Below are 19,174 nucleotides of genomic sequence, written 5' to 3' on the forward strand. Positions count from 1 at the left end.
TTCCACTCTCTCTGCTTGTGTTTCCTCTCTAGCTGTGTCTCTCTCTGTCAAATAAATAAAATCTTAAAAAAAAAAGAAACCTATTGAAAAATGTCATCATTTCAGCATAATAATGTATGCTTACAGATTACATTTTTTATTTATTTCTGAGAACAAATTTAATGGGAACTATTCACCCTATGACATTTCACTATCAACTCTGCTTCAAAAATGGGCCTAGATGTTATCAGTATAGCCACTCTGTGGATACTCAGTCTTAAGGATGGGGAGCATGCAATGTTCCCTCTCGTTGTTAATAAAAATAAGTGTTTCCAAGCTATCACGTTTTAAGTAAAGAAACGAGGTTCGTGACAATCATAGAGCAAATTAAAGCAGAATAAAAAGAACGCAGGAGGATTTTTGTTAAGCTCCCAAAATATATAGCTAAAACCATTTTTTAGAGAGTGCAATGGCAGTTCAAAACTTCAGCCTTCCAAAGATCATGAACTTCTTTGTATTTCAGAACTCTTAAAGGACATGTGAAGAGAGGGATCCAGAAGCCACAATCCACTGCCTATATTAGAAGGCACTCGCCCACATATATAGCTTGGCTCCAGCACACTTCACACTATAGGCTGCGAGTGAACTCAAATGAACCTCCTGAGTTGAAAGCCCTCCGTTTTTAGCTCTGAGTAGACACTGTAACTTCCATATTCCTCCAAAACCATTCAGAATCTCTGAAAACCTCAAGAGAATCAAAGAGAAATGGCCTCCCACTCCCAGCTGTGATGGGTCTAATTATGTTTTTCAAGGTCTCCAAACACAATACCGCCACGATGCTGCCCAGACTCCTGGGGTGTTTCCTTCGACTGGGCTGGCTTCTCACACCTGAAAAATTTCCCCTGAGCATTAGGCCAGAATACTATGGGGAAGAGCTCCCTCGCCTGATTATAGAAGGTAATGCCACGGCGGGAGATTGCCAGGGTAGGTTCATTAACTGCCTCTTGCAGCCAAACCAGTTAATTTGATTACACAAAGTTTGCACTTTAGTTTGGCTAAATTTCTTCTGTATTTATAGTCTTTCATTTGGAAATCCAAGTTTCCTGTATAAACAAATGTATAATTAAAACATCAACTATAGACTGCCTGTATAAACAAAATGTATAATTTGCACATTGACTACAGATTTTCTCCTGAAAAACAACAATTATTTCATATGAGGTTTTGGAATTAATAGGGATCTGTTCAGTTGTGATTTATGTGCACTTCCAATCTGAGATTGTTACGGAGGAAATTGTGGCAGTTAATCAACATGCAAATGACATGTTTATGCATGAGCTAAAATGAATTTTGACAGATGTATGAATGCCAAATATTAAAATTTAAGGCTTTAGCCTTGTAATGAAAATGACACAAACCACAGAAAGATCTGTCTTACCTATAGATATGCTGAAGGTCAAGAGAGTTTTAATTAACACAAAATAATTTTTCACTTGGTGGTAATAGGTGAAATATAAAATATAAATACTCAAAATGCAAGAAGAAAACACTCAAAACCTTACGAGGAACCTCCATCACAATGTGTTGTTATAATGTTCATTCCAGTTAAATAGAGTTCTCAGGCATGTCTTCAGAATTAAAATGAGTATATTTAAGTAACCATTCTGAGATCAAATTCTTTCTCTTTGTTCATAAATATTTGAAAAGGTATTACACTTTCTGAATCTTAATCATGAATTTAACTTCTGTTAGGAAGGAGTTGTTTTGAAAAAGTATAAGATTAAAAGATAAACACAAAAGTAATTAAAGTAATTTTCAGTAATGTCACTCATCTGCGCTTTATTTAGTTCTCATCACTCGTTTGGAAGCCTCAAATTAATATGAATTAACACTTACAGAGTGTTCCCCAAATGTTCGCTACTATTATGTATGGCGCATTGTGCTAATTGCATTACATTCATTATCCCCTTCAAACCTCAGGAAAGCAAGGAAATCTAAGCAAACCAGAGCAGAGGGAATTAAATAGCCTGACTGAGCTCACACTGCCAGGAACTCGTGGAACTAGGTTTTCAACCAAGGTCTGGTTCCAGACTCCACGTGTTTAACCACTACACTGTAGATTTTGGACAAATTCATTGACTAACAACTATGCTTTTTCCCCACAATCCTTTGCCATTTCCTGGGTACACTACTGGTCAGTGATTACAGTATGGAACTGGAGTTGAGGATTCAAGAGAGCACCCACAACGCCAAGACGGCAAGAAGGAGAAATACTAGTTTTTGGTATGAGAACCAACAAGAAGTCAATCGAAGATAACTAGAAAGAAGATAAGTGGATCTGGTGGGGATCTGGGCAGAGATTAACTTAATCGGTGAGCTAGTTAAACACAAAACAGAGAGAGGAATGGGTATAACAAAGTGAAGAATGACAATTGTAAAATGTCCGTTAGAGAAATCTCATTATAAGTGAAGAAGAAACACGCACCATTCATTCAAGAGGGTGATGGAAAGAAAGCAGAAGGTGAGATGAAGAAAGAGACACTAAAATGTTTAGAATTCTCCCTTGGATAGGTATTGTTTAATATGTTTCCCTTCATTTATTTTTCATGTTAACCACTCTAAGCATAAAACATCTTAGAATATTTTTCATTTCTACAGATGAAGTTACTCAGCAACGTTTTGGAGAACACTCAGGTGATAGAATTTAGAGTCAGGACTTGAACCGATACCCTTTGATCCCAAATGCCACATGTTGAAGCCAAAGCAGGGACGGAGCTGATAAAGGGAGATGTATGAGATGATTTTGAATGGATATTGTTTGCTTGCTACATGGGAAGCATTCTGTATATTACTTCTAATTTAAATGATTACACATACTTACTGAACGAAATGGGAACTTTTTTCTCAAATTTCCTGTTGTTTTCTTTTTACAAAGAAAATGTTTGGACTTGTGAATGGAATGTATTTTTACTAGTCTAATAATGACCTTTTTTTTGGTTTCCTTGACTCCATCCTTTAAAGGAAGGTCTATACTTGAAATGAGGTCTATCAGATCCTCTGTCCAAATCTTTTGGGTGCAAAGGAAGAGGAAAGGGAGAAATTTACTTGACCAGCTGAGAGATCCAACAGACTGAAGGAAATAAAGATGTACATATTTCTCCTTTGAAGATACTATGTTTTTTGTTTTGTTTTGATAGGTAACCAGAAATCAGCTGGAATAGGACACTATTTTTTTGTGCAGAATAAACCAGGACACATTCACTCTGAAGGATACAGCATACTCATTGTGACTTTAGCACTTTAGCACCAAATAATGTCACAGGCTCCCCAGATGGTGAGCATCAAGGGTTTCTTCAAGATGTTATCCACTTATTCCCAGGTACACTTTTCTAAGAAGTGGCAGTATACATTTGCCCTTCATTCTTCTCTTTGCTATACATGGAGAAAAACCTCTGTTTCTGGAGAGTGGCCCTCACTATTCTATATTTAACTGCACTGGTGAAGGTTTTGTTTTTTTTTTTTCCTTTTATAATGTGTATATTGCTTAAATAATCCACTGTCTATTTTAACGGCAATCTGCATAGAGGGAATTAGATACATGATAATGTTGCCACCTTAAATCTAAGGCCCTTTTGAGGAAACTGTCTTCATACTTTTTTAATAAGAGTTAAGTCTTTCAAAAGTAACAAGTGTGTGTGTGTGTGTGTGTGTGTGTGTGTGTGTGTGTGTGTGTGTGTGTGTTGGCATATTTGCAAACCTACAGGATATCTCAAAGTACTTTTAAGTGCATTTTACTAATGCAAGAATCAGATTGTAAACGTTTTGTCTTTAAATAAGTGGATCTAATGTTTTTGCTTGCCTTGTAATTATGTGTCGCAAATTTGATTAAAATATCATGGAGCCTGCCTATATAGGGATCTAAACACAGTGGGTCCTGTACCTGTTTGCAGACTTTACAGAATAGGAAAAGTACATATTTTTTTTCTTAGATATTTACTCAATATACATGTTATTTAAAGAATTTTTCTAAAAAATCATTCTGAAGAGTTATAAAGGAAGTGAAATCCTAAGAAGTTCCAAGCAAGTATTATTTATGAAGTTTGTGTCACTGCCCACAGGATGGTTACCATTCTTCTATCCATTTTGTTCTATACTTAATTCATCTACAGGGATAATCAATCAATTCCCCCAAAGGCTGGAGATCATGTTTTTTGGAGCTAATCCAAAAAGATATGGACACACACTCACTGATTACACTTCCTTTCTTTTCTCAGATTTCCAGGCCTCTTCTCTCTTCTGGACTTCTTTCATTTTTCAAAATTTTCTGTGCCTCATCTCTCTCTCTGTATATTTCTCTATATTCTCTCTCTGTATATTTCTCTATATTCTCTCTCTATATATTTCTATTTGTCTTTTGTTTTGTTCTTTTTCTTCAGATAGACTTTTAGTTTTCCAAACACCTTCATTGTGTGTTTCTCCTAGTCTTCCTTCCCTTTTATACTATCTGCACTTATCTTCTTGTTTTCTTTTTGCTCATCATGCTCCTTTCCCTTTCTATCTTCGAGCCGTATTGCCCACATCCCGCTTTCTCCTTCCTGACCTCAACCACTCATTTTATCCCTCTCCTTTTCCCCCCAAATGATGTAGTGATACCATTTTACCTTACCTCCCATGATACATTTGTCACCCTAGTTGCTTTTGCTTTTACAGTTCTGTTTTCTTTTCAGGGATAAAAAGGAACAAACATTGAATTCACAGGGAAGATTTATCATTTGCATTCATATTAATTACACTTGGCATTTCCCCCTGATTTTTAACAAAAGGATACTTTTTTGACCATATAACGCACATTCAATTTATATGTTCCAAAGCAGATCTCCCAGTAAGTTGCTGGTGGGAAGCAACATTTTTTTTTGTTATAATATAAACTGCACTCTTCCTGGGAGGCACATACTATGTTTCCTTAACAAAGCAAACCTTCTCTTTACCACTATTGTCTTAGCTCTTGAGCACCTCCGTGCTCATCAGGCTAGAGTCCTACCTCGTCCTGCTGACTCTAGTAGCCTCACTAACTCCCCAGGCTTTCATTACTCCTGGGAACGTTAACCGTCTACTCTCAGGAAGTCCTCGCTTCTTGTCTCTCTCAGAATTTGGCTTCCTCCTACTTCACGGTGAGGTCAAAGGCTTTCAAGACCATTCAAGTTGAATGGTCCTCCTACTGAAACAACAAAAATGTTAGATGTAACATCAAAAAATCTTTTTTAATGCCTACTGACCTGGCACAAAATTGAGGAATAGAGTCAAAATCTGAAGTGAAAGCCAGAACATGAGGTAAGTGACAAAATTAGCTTTATTATCAGTGGTTTCTGACAACTGATAGGGCAGGACTGGGTGGAAGGAAGTGGGAAGTAAAGTCTACAGCCTCAACACAGCATAGACCCCAGTATACTAAACTCTCAAAGTAAAGATGAATGAGAACTAAACTCTCTCTTTAGAAGACAATAACAAAGAACTTAATGTCTTTGCTGAGGATTTATAACCATTAGCAAGCTTTCACCTGAGCCCCTAGTCCAAATTATCATTTTTGTTGTCTGAAGAAAGTCTGACTGGAAATTTTTATTTAAAGAACTTAAGGCTTTAATTAAAAAAATAGAAATTTAAGAAATTGAAAAAGCAAATATTAAAGAAACCCAATAAAAGGATTACATAGCAGATGAATTGTTCAATGAATCTCAGGCAGAATATGATAAATAAATTCAGACCTCAAAATCTTATAATAATGTTGAAGGGACCCCTAACAGCAAAGTAAAGATAGTGAGGTAAAATTTTTGCTTTCAATGATCTCATTGTTTAGAGACATGTAAAAGGTACTGCCCTCCCCATTTTATAGAACTTACTTGGAACGAGAGGCCCTCAAGCTCATTGTTTCTATCAATACTATTTGGCGTCTCCATCTCACTTTCGTTTCTCCCATGTCCCCTGTTAACAGAAAGATATACTCCTGCAGACCTCAGATTTCATTCTGGCTCCAGTCCTAAAAACCCAGAACCTCAAGGAGAGCCGTCAATTGAAAACAGGGTGGAGACTAAACATCTCTCCTCTCAATGCTGCTCTTTGTGATTCTCAACTTCTCATGTTTTCGATCTTCATGCTTGTCTATGTCCATCCTGACTACACTGTACTTACCTACTTGTCTATATACTCTTGACTACATTTGGACAGCTAGCTGACCTCTCATCATGGATTCATCTTCTTATCTTCACAAAGAATCATCATTTCTATGAGCCAAAATAGGAACACAAAAACTATACAGACAGAACGACCATTATCCCCAGGTCGAGGCACCCCAATACACACACACATACACACACACACGCACTCACGTACTCACACAGGCACTCAACTTCTCATGTTTTCTATCTTCATGCTTGTCTTTGTCCATCCTAACTACACTGTTCTTACATACTTGTCTATATACTCTTGACTACATTTGGACAGCTAGCTGACCTCTCATCATGGATTCATCTTCTTATCTTCACAAAGAATCATCATTTCTATGAACCAAAATAGGAACACAAAAACTATACAGACAGAACGACCATTATCCCCAGGTCTAGGCACCCCGATACACACACACATACACCCACACACATGCGCGCACTCACACAGGCACACATTTCCAAGGACCTATACATGTTAGAATAGGGGAAACCAGTGGAGTAGGACTCCAGGAGGACTGGGATTCAACGGGAACCTATAGTGGTGAATCAGCAGAGGATAAATGAGGTAGAGATGTCAAAGATGTAGCTAGGCAGGAAAAGCAACACTGCACTCATCAGCTTCCATCTGGGAGATTTGGCAAGCTACAGAAGAATGTCACTGAAGGAAATTTTTTCTGCCTGTTCTGAATTATACAGACAGGCTCGCTTACTATCATGTCATTCAATCTATACTAACCTCTACGCCTCCTTACTTCTGTCATCTACAGACTTCTGGGTAACTCCCTCTTATTCCCTGAAGCCTTTAGTGTCTGACTCATGGTTTTCATTTTAGCCTCAATTTTCATTTTCACATTAAAAAGAAATGTGGCAATCTCTTCTAGCGCTACACTTCCTGCCTCCTTGGCTCCCTGCCTCCGTGACCTACACCTCCGCTTAACTTCAGTCACAAGCTCCCAATGCCACATTCTGGGTTTTATCATCACTGACATTTGTCCACCTCTGAAATCTTGATGACTCGAAAGTCCCATTCTGTGCACAAAGTCTTACTCTCCCAGCTCTCGAAGTCTGTTTCTTTCATTGAACATTGTTTTATTTCATAGTGATCTAAGTTCTCTTGAAACCACTTCAATGAATTCCTTTTGTTATTCACATCTTTTATAACACTTTAGATTCCAATGATCCTTTTATTTATTTATTTTTTTATTGCAAACCCTACAAAATTCTACTGCTTAAATAGTTCAGGAATCTGCTCTCCTCACTCTATCCCACTTCACCACCCCATTTCAAGTCACCATTACCTTGCACACAGATTAACTAACAGTTTCCACATAGGTCATCCTGGTCTTAGTCCTTCTAAACTTCCTGTCCAGCCCATTCTTTACCTGCAACCAGAGTGATTTTTCTACAATACACATCTGACTATGTCAGTCCCCTCTTTAAAACACTGTCATGACTTGTAGTTCTTCTGGAATAACCTACAAATTCCTAAAATATCACTTCTACATTTTTCATGATCTAGAACATACCTACTTTCTTCACACCTCTCTCCCACTCTGGTTACCTTTTCGCTCTACCTCCACTCCATGTTTCAGGTAGACTGAGTTATTTCGGGTTTACTGAATCTGCCATGCCCTCTCCCATCTATAGGCTTCTGCATGCATTTGTTTCTCTTCCTGGAACATTCTTCCGTACTTTATCCCCTTCCTCTGTGGCTCCCAAATCCTAATCATTCTTTAAGTTTCACCTTGGAGATCACATCTCTCAAGAAGCTTTCCTTGACCTCCTGAGCCTGAATTACATGCCCTTTCCTATGTGATTATACTTCCTTATCAGAGCACTTCATACAGGATCTCCTAAATCTAACTGCGGCACCTCTCATTAGATTGAGAGAGGTAGGATAGGGATAAACCCCTGTGGCCTAGCACAGTTTGAAATATATTAACTACTTAATATTCATTAATATTAATAAATACTAAGTGAATGAAAAAGGATCCCAACTCAAAGAGTCAGAAATAGAGACATCGAATTAAGTAGGCATAACCCTAAACCAGGATATTAAATTAAGAAACTAAAGGATTCCTATGAGATTGTGTACCTGGAAATACGGAACCTTATGTGCCATCCTGAAAGGCTAGTGAGAAAAAAAAATCAGTATTTCCAAAATGATTATTAAAATTGCCTTTACTTTTTATCACATTAAGTAAGCATTTATAATCCAAGAATTCTACCCTTTTTAAAAATCCACATTGAGATTTGCATGTGTAATCTTCCTGTTCAGCACATACCCATTACCACTATAAATTCCTCTCATGACTTCGAATCAGTATATTTCCTGAAGAGACTTATTTTACATTCTTGCCTCACCGTGATGGAAGGTGACATCCAGGGCACAAGAAATAGGCTTATATCAAATCTCTCATGATTTGCCTGGTGTTGTACTGCAGGTCCCATTGGACTGTCTAGCATTTCTGACAGATTCTCCATCTTTCACACAGCTTTGGTTTATATAAATATAGTAAGTACCACAGTCTTGTCTCCTTAATGCCAAACCTGCTCAGGCCATCAATGTGTGAGCTGACAGAGAACGCTGATATTCCCTTGCAAGTCTCCTTTTCCTGTAAAAATGGAAGTGTCAGATTATGATAATTCTCTCTCCATCAAATGCCTATAAAAGGCAGACAAATTGAGGGAAGATGAAAGTTAGCAACCGGTATGTAAGAATAAAAGAGAAAATATCAAGCTGTTAAGCTCTCCAAGGCTGTCGTAACTGCTGTCATTTTGATAATACAGTTCTTGCAGACCATCAGGCCATATCCAGCTTCTTCTAACTGACAAGTCTGAGGTTCCTGCTACTCTTACAATTGAGAGATGTGTCTGTATGGAGAGAATAGCCTGAGAGAGGCCTTGCCCTCTTATCATAGTCACAAGAAAGTTGGGGAAGTCAACCTATATCAGTAGTTACAAACATAAGTGATCATCACATATGCGGGAAGTGGGTGTTCTACAAGTTCTTGAATCTCACGCCCTAATTCTGATCCACTAGATCTATTTTTGTTCATTTTATTTTGTATTTTTCTAATGTTTTATTAAGGTAAAATTATACATACTATGAAATGCACAAATCTCTTTCTTGCCCTCCGTTGGATTAATTATTAACCATCATTCTGCTTCAAATTTTTTAGGCTTTTAGCTCCACCTCTGTGTTGATTTTTTTTTCCAGTAAGTTATACATGATTACCATCTGCATCTTTTAGTTATCTGTCTACTTAGAGTTACATTTTTCCATACTTAAGATGCCAGAGCCTAACAGCATGACTCAATTTATCCCCATTTTCTCTGTTATTATTGACATATATTTCAAACCCACATATATTATAAACCCCACAATACAATCTGATATTATAGATATTATATGCAGATATTATAATATCTGATATTATAGATATTATATGCAGATGTTATAATATCTGCATCAAAAAGCAGTGGTCAAAAAAAAAAAAGAAGAAAAAGCAGTGGTCTTTTAATATAAAAAAAGTTAAAGGGGGAAGAAAAAGATATCTTTCACATACATGGGCATATTTATCTTTCCTGCTGCTCTTCAATCCTTCCTGAAGATCTGAGTTTTCTAGTCATTACTTTTCTTCAAACTGAAGAAAATCCTTTAGCATTTTGTGTAGTCTAAGTCTGCTGCTAGGAGGTTATCAGCTTTTATTTATTTGAAACGTCTTCACCTTTTTTAAAAAAAAAGATTTTATTTATTTATTTGAGAGAGAGAGTGAGAGCAGCAGAGGGAGAGGGAGAAGCAGGCTCCCCACTGAGCAGGGAGCCCACTGTGGGGCTCCATCCCAGGACCTCAGGATCATGACCTGAGCCAAAGGTAGACACTTAACTGACTGAGCCACCCAGGCACCCCATCTTTGCCTTTATTTTTGAGAGATATTTATCCTGAAGATAGAATTCTGAATTGAGAGAATTTCCTTTCAGCACTTTAAAGATTGTGTTCCACTGTCTTCTAGCCTCCACTATTTTTGGTGAGATTTCAATCATCTTTGGATTATTTCCCTGTACATAATAATATTACAAGACCATACCACACACACACACACACACACACACACACACTTCTGACTGCTTTCAACATTTTCTCTTTATTTTTTGTTATCAGCAGTATGATTATAATGTGTATACTTATGGTTTTCAATATATTAATTCTACTAGGAATGCTCTAAGGTTTCAAAACCTGAAGTATATGTTTTTCACCAAACTTGGAAAATTTCAGACATGTTTTTAATATATGTGTTTTCCCATTTTCTCTCTTCTTGTCAGCTGAGATTTCATGTATACATCCATTAGACAACTTGGTATTATCCCACGTATCTCTGAATGTCTGTTATTTGCCCATAAGCTTTTTTCTCTTATTTTTTAAATTGGATAATTTTTACTGATCTTCCACCATCTTCAATCTACTTTTATATCCATCATGTGACATTTCAGATACTTTAGTTTTCAGCTCGAAAATTTACATTATATTCTGTTTTATGGTCAACATTTTTATGCTGAGATTCTCCACATGTTCATTCAGTGTGATCATCTTTTTCTTTTAGTCCTTGAACATATTTATAAAGGTGGCTTTAAAAGTGCTTTAAAATTGGTTAAAATTAAATTAAATTTAAATAAATTAAAATTATTAAAATAATTCCAGCATCTTATCCACATCTGGGTCTGTTTGTCTGTTTCTATTGACTGCTTATCCTCTTGACCTAGCATTGTAATTTTATTTTCCATATTTAGTGATGTTTATTATATTCTAAATATGGTAGATAATACATTGGTGAGAAACTGGGTTCTATATTATTCTCTGAGTGCTACTTTTTTCCCCAAGCAGTTGCATTATTGGTTGCTCACCCTGAACTTGTAAATGCTTGCTTTTACATATTGTTAAAGCAGGCCTAATTTTAGATTGTTTATATCTCAGGGATATATGGGAGATATATGGGAGATATATGGGATATATGGGATATATGGCAAATCCTGTGATAGAGTTTTTAGTCTACAAGTGTGGCATTTGAATAAAACACCCAAAGTATTCATCAAGCCCTTTAATTTGCCACATGATTCTAGCTCCAAATATTTGTCTTCCCTATGGTGGGCAGTAGCTAACATCTCTATTGGACTTTTTAAACTTCCAAGCTACTGCTTTTCACTGATCTCCTTGGATTCTCCCTTATGCTTACACAGTTACCAAGGATATTAGGAACATTTATAATGTGGTTCTCCCTCCTTTGTAATTCTTTCCTCACTGGGGGGAAATTCTCAGACACATAGGCAGCCCTACATCCTGTCTTTTGACACTCAAACCAAGAGTACTGCAGCTTTTGGCCTGAGAGGTGTCTCTTGCTGCCCTGTACTATGCAAAGTAGTGGAAAAGAAGGACAAATGTAGTCCCCTTATGTCAAGGGTCAAATTCTACTTTGGCCATTCTCCAGTGGCTTCATCATCTTTCTTTTTAAGATTTGTAATTTGTAACTATGCAAGATGATAGATGTTATGTTAAACTTTTATGATAATCATTTCACAATATATACATATATCAAATCATTGTGTTGTATGCCTTAAACTTATACAATGTTGTATGTCAATTACATCTCAAAAAACTGGGGGAAAAAAGATTTTATAATTGTTACATAAGGTGGGGTGGGAGGAATGTCAATCAAATACAACTTACTCCACCATTACCAGAACCAGAACATCTGTTTGGTCAGTTGGCTCGATGGTTTTTGAATAAAGCTTCTCTTTCCTTCATTCATTAAATGCCTTTTTATTTGCTGAGCTCATCTTACATGCTGGTCACTCTTCCTGACTCTAACAATGCAAAGGTGAACAAAATAGAGAAATTCCCCATTTTTAGAGAGCTGAAATTCTAGTGAAGTAGGGAGATGCTGTATTTTCATTTCAGCTCAATTGCTCCATGTATCACACATAAGTAAAACTGTGAGTAAAAGAACCACTAAGAGAATAAATAAATAAGTGCTTAATTAAGGAATTCTTTTACTACCATAGTCCAAAAATATTCCCTGTGGCTCTTGGTAAGGAGCATGGTGAAGTGGCAATGTATATTTTTTGCAAAAATAAGCTATGGAAAATAAGTCACTTTATATGTAGCTTGTCTGTTTGACAGGATGCAATATTAGATCAATGAGACAACTGTCACTGATTTAAGCTCCGAGGGACTCTGACATTTTGGCTGCATGCCTCCCTTTTGCGGTCCCACAGGATGAAAACAGTGAGTTTAAGTGACTCATAGGAGAAGCAACATGGGCTGTTTGGTGCAAATCCATCCCTACTTTTGGAAACAACTTGAATTGCATGCCCTTTGTGCCTGCTGTGGTCATGTTTGCCCTTATCCTCAGTTCTGCTTGTATTCAGGAAGGTCCCTGAGCTTGCTTGCCCAGGGCTTCCCAGGCTCCAAGACCATAGGCAGGAGGAAGGGAAAAGCCAAGGAGCTCCTTTCTCTGCCTTTGTACTAGCCACTTTCACTTTCAAGTTTCCAGTTCCTGCCAGAAAAGCCCACTAGCTTCAGCCTTCATGTAGTAACCCACAGCCATGGGTTACCATCATACCTTTGACTCCATTGTCGTTCAGCCTGAAAATGGTGTGAGCTTTGATTTTGCCAACCTTTGGATAGCCTCATTGACTCTGGATAGCCTTCTCCACTTCTTCCATCACCCACAAAATCCATTTCCTGTGCTAAATTCCTTATTTTAAATACTGAGAATGTTTTTTCTTTTATTTTCTTTTCTTTTTCTTTTTCTTTTTCTTTTTTTTTTTTTTTTTTTTTTTTTTTTTTTTGGTCCCTAAACAACTGCACACTGCTGCTGGAGGGTAACATTGTCTTTCTTTCTTTCTTTCTTTTTTTTCTTAAGAAGACTTCTTCTTCAAATAGACCAATAAAAACCCATGTAGACGCACACTAAAAATAGGTGATAACATTTTTAAAGCATTCTGACTAAAATGTTGCTTAAGGTCATTATACTTTGCTCACACTAAATTCTGTAACAAGATGTATATAAGAAAGAAAACTATAAGATGACAATTTTTTTTATGTGATAATTGGAATACATCCAAATCAAAAACAAGAAGATAGTCTCTAGATTCAAAGAGCTCAAACATAATTTTAGATTTATGGTCAAGTGAGCTATCCTAATCAATAAATGATTAAAATTGCACAAAACAGGACAGTTTTCCAGAGATTTGCCTGACTCTTAAATTTGAATATAGCTTACATGTTAAACAGATAATTGGTTTATAGATAATTAAATACAAAGAATCTCCAGGGATAAACCATATGAATCAGTGAAGGGATAGTTAAAACTTAAACAGCTGCATAAGACCCAGCTTGGAAGAGCTGGAACCACTATTATGGCCACTTTTTCCTAAGAAGCTATGTTGTTTGCCCAAATAGATTATGAGATTATATATCAACAACATTTCCTTCCTTTGTAGAGTCAATCACACAATGCCTGTTATGTAGTAGATGCTAGAAGATGTATTACTATATGCAGTTCAATAAATGATCTGACAAGTCCTATCAGATACATATTCTGTAAGTGTTTGCCTAAAATTGCTAATAAAAACATTGCAGTCCGTCAAAAATTGCAGTGAAACTATGTAAGAATTTTAATAGCTTTCAAGTTAGCCCAAATCCCAAATTTGAGGTTATAAACAGGAAAAGAAAAAAATGAATGGGTTCATAGACCCACTCAGGATTCATAGACCACTGATGAGAGGTAAGACAAGAAGGTCTCATTCTTTCTTATGTTGGGTTTGTTATCAAAGGAATGAGACTTAGACAAAATGAAAGTTATGTAAAGCTTTATTCTATGCCAAGCATTAGAAGTCAGACTGACCGGCCAGGGCCACCTCCAAAGAGAGCGACCCCTCCTTGGTCTTACAGGTTAGTTTTATAGGGCACAACCGCAGACATCTACATATGTGGCTTTGGCTGATTGGATGTCTCCTACCTGTGTGTTTTAGTAACGATTACCCGGAACCAATACTAGTAACTGCTGAGGTGTTTATTAAACAACAAAATGGCCTTGTTTTAGGTATGTGTTTTAGCAATGGTTACCCAGAACCGGTATCAGTAACTGCTGAGGCATTTATTAAACGACAAAATGGCTACCTAGGCAACATGGAGTCACTATGGCTAAGTAGGCCCAGGCAGGCCCTAGGGGTTTAACAGGTTTTAATGTGGAATCGTTCCCAACACTTGTCCATATTTTTAGCAAACAGGTGCCCTTGATTGAAATATTAGTTATAAGAAGCACAAGTGTTTTATTTTTTAAACTTGAAATTATTAAAGTAAATATTACAGAGAGTCTAACACATTTTAAAAAATCTATTTCCTTTTTTGGGGGATTTCTTGGTGATCCTACAAGACTTGAATGTTTAATTCATTACATGAAAAATCACACAGCCTTATTTTAAGAGCCTCTCTAAGGTCTTCAAAACCAGTGCATGAAAACTTGGCAGAACTAAGTTTAAAAGGAGGTAAAGAACTCAGAGCACGTGGCCCTCCTGGCATGCATCAGCCTCATGATCACATCCTGACCTGCTGGCCTGTTTCCCCCACCCCACCTCTGCCTCAGAAGCAGGTGTACCATATTAATCTTTAAGACCATCATCCTAACCCACAATGCAGAATGCATTAAAAAGGAGAAAGGAGACAGATTACAACTTTCTATGGATAGACTTCCAATATCTTGAGAATATACATCCCAAGGCACTCTGGCTCTATACCTCCTTTATCTTTCCCATAAACCTTCCAAGGTCTCCTAAAGGGTATTATTTGAAAGTCTTTGGACAAAAAAGTCAGAACATATGACAAACCATTTTTGCTTCCTGCTCAGTCAATGCTCCCCTGATGAAATGAAATGCAGACCTTGGATTTACTTAAATTGTGGATGTTGGTAAGGGCGGGGGGAGATAAAGAAGAAACATAAATCATAATTTCAAAAAATTATCCAGCCTCAACTATATTTAAGAAAACTAACGATTTGGGAATAATTAAATTTCATTCTGCCGATTTACTGAGTTGTTTTGATTAGTTCTAATAATTTTCCAGTTAATGCTTAGATTTTCTAATATCAGATAATTTTTGCATATATTTAAATTTTTGTTTTATTTCTCTATGTTTATGTTACTGGATCTGTTTCATAACTTAACACATCAGCCATAATCTCCAGAATCCTAAAAAGCTACAGAATAATTTCACATTCTTATATTTTTGCTTAATAAAACAAAAAGATTTTCTATAATTCTCTATTGGTTATCATGTTTATGATATGACTACAGTCATGAAGGAGATACTCTTTATCATAAAATCAATAGAAAGGAACAGAAACTTTGATTATAGACAAAATATATGGGATTTTATTTTTGTTTTGGTTTGTTTTTTGCATACGCTAGAGGTGGCATTCTAGTAAACCGGGAAAGTGACAATCTTTCCACACTCACATCTTACACCAAAATATAGTTTAGGTAGACCAAGGATATAAAAGGAAAGAATTAGACTATAAAACTACTTAAATAAAATATGGATAAATATGGTTTTCTTAGAAGTCTCAGAAACTTCTATATATGATATGATAACCAGAAAGTATAAAAGAGATTATTAATAAATTTAACTTCATAATAAAATTATTTGGCATGACAAAATAAATAAAATAAAACCCTTAAACACACTGAAAATGACAAATGGCAAAGAGGAAAGAATGGAAGAGGTTCAGCCCAATTTCTAATAAAAAGAATGATGGCCCTGATAGAAAAGTGGGCAAAATTCATGATAAAGACAAATGAGTTTGAAGAGAATTTCAGCACTGCCATAAATCAAATATAAGTAAAAATGAGCTTCTTTTAAGTCATGGAAATTAGAGAGCCATGAAATTTGGTAATATGACTGACATTGTTTGAATTCCAGGATTGCCACTTACTCGTTGTGCAAAGTTGCTTAATATTTTCATGCTCCAGTTTCCTCATTTGATACATCCATTCCAGTCACACAAGGATCCACTCACTCATCCACCAGCATGTTATCTGCAGCGAAGTGTCACTCTCCTCATGGCCATCATGTCGCTGAAATTAATTAGTACATATGAAATACTTAGCACAATGTCTGGCACATAGGTACTCAATAACAGATAATTGAAAGTTTTAAAATTATTGATTAGGAATGAATGCTGCTGCAAATAACAAAGAACAGAAACAGAAGTTTAAGCAAACAGGAATTCATTTTTCATACAGAACAGTAAATCCAGAGGTGGGAAGTTAGTTCAGTGTCCCAAAGATGCTATCAGGGACTCAGGCTCTTTTCTGATGTTGTACTCCACAATCACCAGTGCAGAGGTTTCTATATTCACACTTATTGCCTCATGATTGTAAAATGATGCTGTACCTTTGGGAGTCATGTCTCCATTCCATACAGGAGAAAGGTGGAAAGAATGAGAGGCATAAAGGTTAGAGTGGAATGCCAGCTCAACTTCTTTTTATCAGGAAAGCAAAACCCCTAAAAAACAGTTAACTGTTACTTATATCTCTGACTCAGAAATGTATTATATGGTCATCACTCGCTGAAATGTCACTGGAGAGAAGGGGCTAGTTGATAGGTATTGGGTCTACCAACCAATTGTGTTCCCTATAAACAGAAACAGTGAAAAAAAACCTAAGACACTTAGCAGGGGCTTTCACCTTTACACTCTTACCAAAACTCTTCATTGCTTCTCCCTCACATCTCCTCTGTACTCCAACCTCTGTCAACTACTAACCTCCTTCCTGAACCTATCAGGTTGGTTGTTTCTAAATATGTATATACACACATACATATATCTGTATATATATATACACACACACACTCCAATTACATGAGAGATTATATAGTTTTATCTTTCTCTTATAGAGTTTCATCTTTATACAGTTTTTATTTATTATACAGTTTTATCTTTCTCTGACTTATTTCACTTAGCATAATGCCCTCAAAGTTCATCCATGTTGCAAATGGCAAGATTTCATTATTATGACTGAATAATATTCCATTATATATATTCATCCATATTAATCTAATATTCCATTAAATCTATATCTAATATTCCATTATCTATCTATTGATCTATCTATCTATCTATCTATCTATATATGATATTCCATTATTTCACCTATACATGGACACTTACATTGTTGGCATATTTTGGCTATTATACATAATGTGGCAGTGACCATGGGGGTGCTGATACCTTGATATTTTTTCAGTTAAGTGTTTTTGTTTTCTTTATATAAATACCCAGAAGTGGAATTCCTGGATTATATGGTAGTTCTATTTTTAACTTTTTGAAGAATCTCCAAACTGGTTTGCATCATGGCTGTATTGATTTACATTTCCAGCAACACTGCATATGTGTTCTCTTTTTTCCACGTCCTTGCTAACAATTGTTATTTGATAATAACATTCTAACAGGCGAGAGGTGGTTTTGATTTGCATTTCCTTGATGATTAATGTAGAGCATATTTACATGTAGCTGTTCCCCATCTCTATGTCTTCTTTGGAAAAATGTCTGTGTGGATCTCCTGTCCTTTTCTTTTTTTAGATATTGGGTTGTATGAGTTCTTTTTATATTTTAGATATTCGTCCCTTATCAGATATATGATTTGCAAATATTTTCTCCCACTCAACGGGTTGCCTTTTTACCTCATTGTTTCCTTTGCTGTGTAGAAGGTTTTTAGTTTGATGAAGTCCCAATAGTTTATTTTTGCTTTTGTTACTTTTTAACAGTAAACGTTAATCATTAAAAAAAAAAACAACAAACAAAAAAAAAAACTTCTGCTACTTACACCTCTCTATAACTCTAACCCTAACCTCACACCTGCCTTACACACATACACCTAAATAAAAGGGAAAATAAGAAAAATATATTACATTGCAAAACCATTTTGGCACTTGAAGATGTTCATAGATTTTAATCTCTGCTGCTTGTAAAGTATTAGGGACTTTTTTTTTTTTTGTATGTGTGAGATAATATGAGAAGTGGAGACCATTCCCTTGTACCAAATGCATACATCTTTCTCTACTTTATAATAAATATGAGAAAGTAAGACAAAAATATTGCACACATGCTCAACTGATTTCCTTACTAAGTTTCCCTCTGTTTCAAAATCCTACTTCAAGGATAAAGACCTGAGGAATTTCATACCTAAATCCTAAATAATTATTGGAAAAGATAATACAATGCAGTTTCTCACACTGAGTTTAAATCTGATTCATTTTTAAAATGTATTATTCTAATTCTAGTACAGTTAACATACAGTATTATATTCATTTCAGGTATAAATACAGTGATTCAACAATTTTATACATTACTCAGTGCTCATCATGATAACTGTACTCTTAATTCCCTTCAGCTTATTTTTTTTTAAAGATTTTATTTATTTATTTGACAGAGAGAAATCACAAGTAGATGGAGAGGCAGGCAGAGACAGAGAGAGAGGGAAGCAGGCTCCCCGCTGAGCAGAGAGCCCGATGCGGGACTCGATCCCAAGACCCTGAGATCATGACCTGAGCCGAAGGCAGCGGCTTAACCCACTGAGCCACCCAGGCGCCCTCCCCTTCAGCTTTTTCACCCATCCCCCATCCACCTCCCTTCTGGTAACCACCAGTTTGTTCTCTATAATTAAGAGTCAGCTTTTTGTTTGTCTCTGTTGGAATCCCTTCTTTATTCCTCTCCCCTTCATATTTTAAGTATATGGTATCATCCTTTACATCCTTTTGTTATGTGAATTTCTTGATTATTTTTAAAGATTTATCTATTTGAGAGTGGGGGGAGGGGCAGAGTGAGAGGGACAGAAAATTTCCAGCAGACTCACCACTAAGTGAGGAGCCAGACATAGGGCTCCATCCCACCACCCCGGGGTCACTACATGAGCTG

The sequence above is a fragment of the Mustela lutreola genome, chromosome 4 (assembly GCF_030435805.1).
Source record: "Mustela lutreola isolate mMusLut2 chromosome 4, mMusLut2.pri, whole genome shotgun sequence".
NCBI lineage: Eukaryota > Metazoa > Chordata > Mammalia > Carnivora > Mustelidae > Mustela > Mustela lutreola.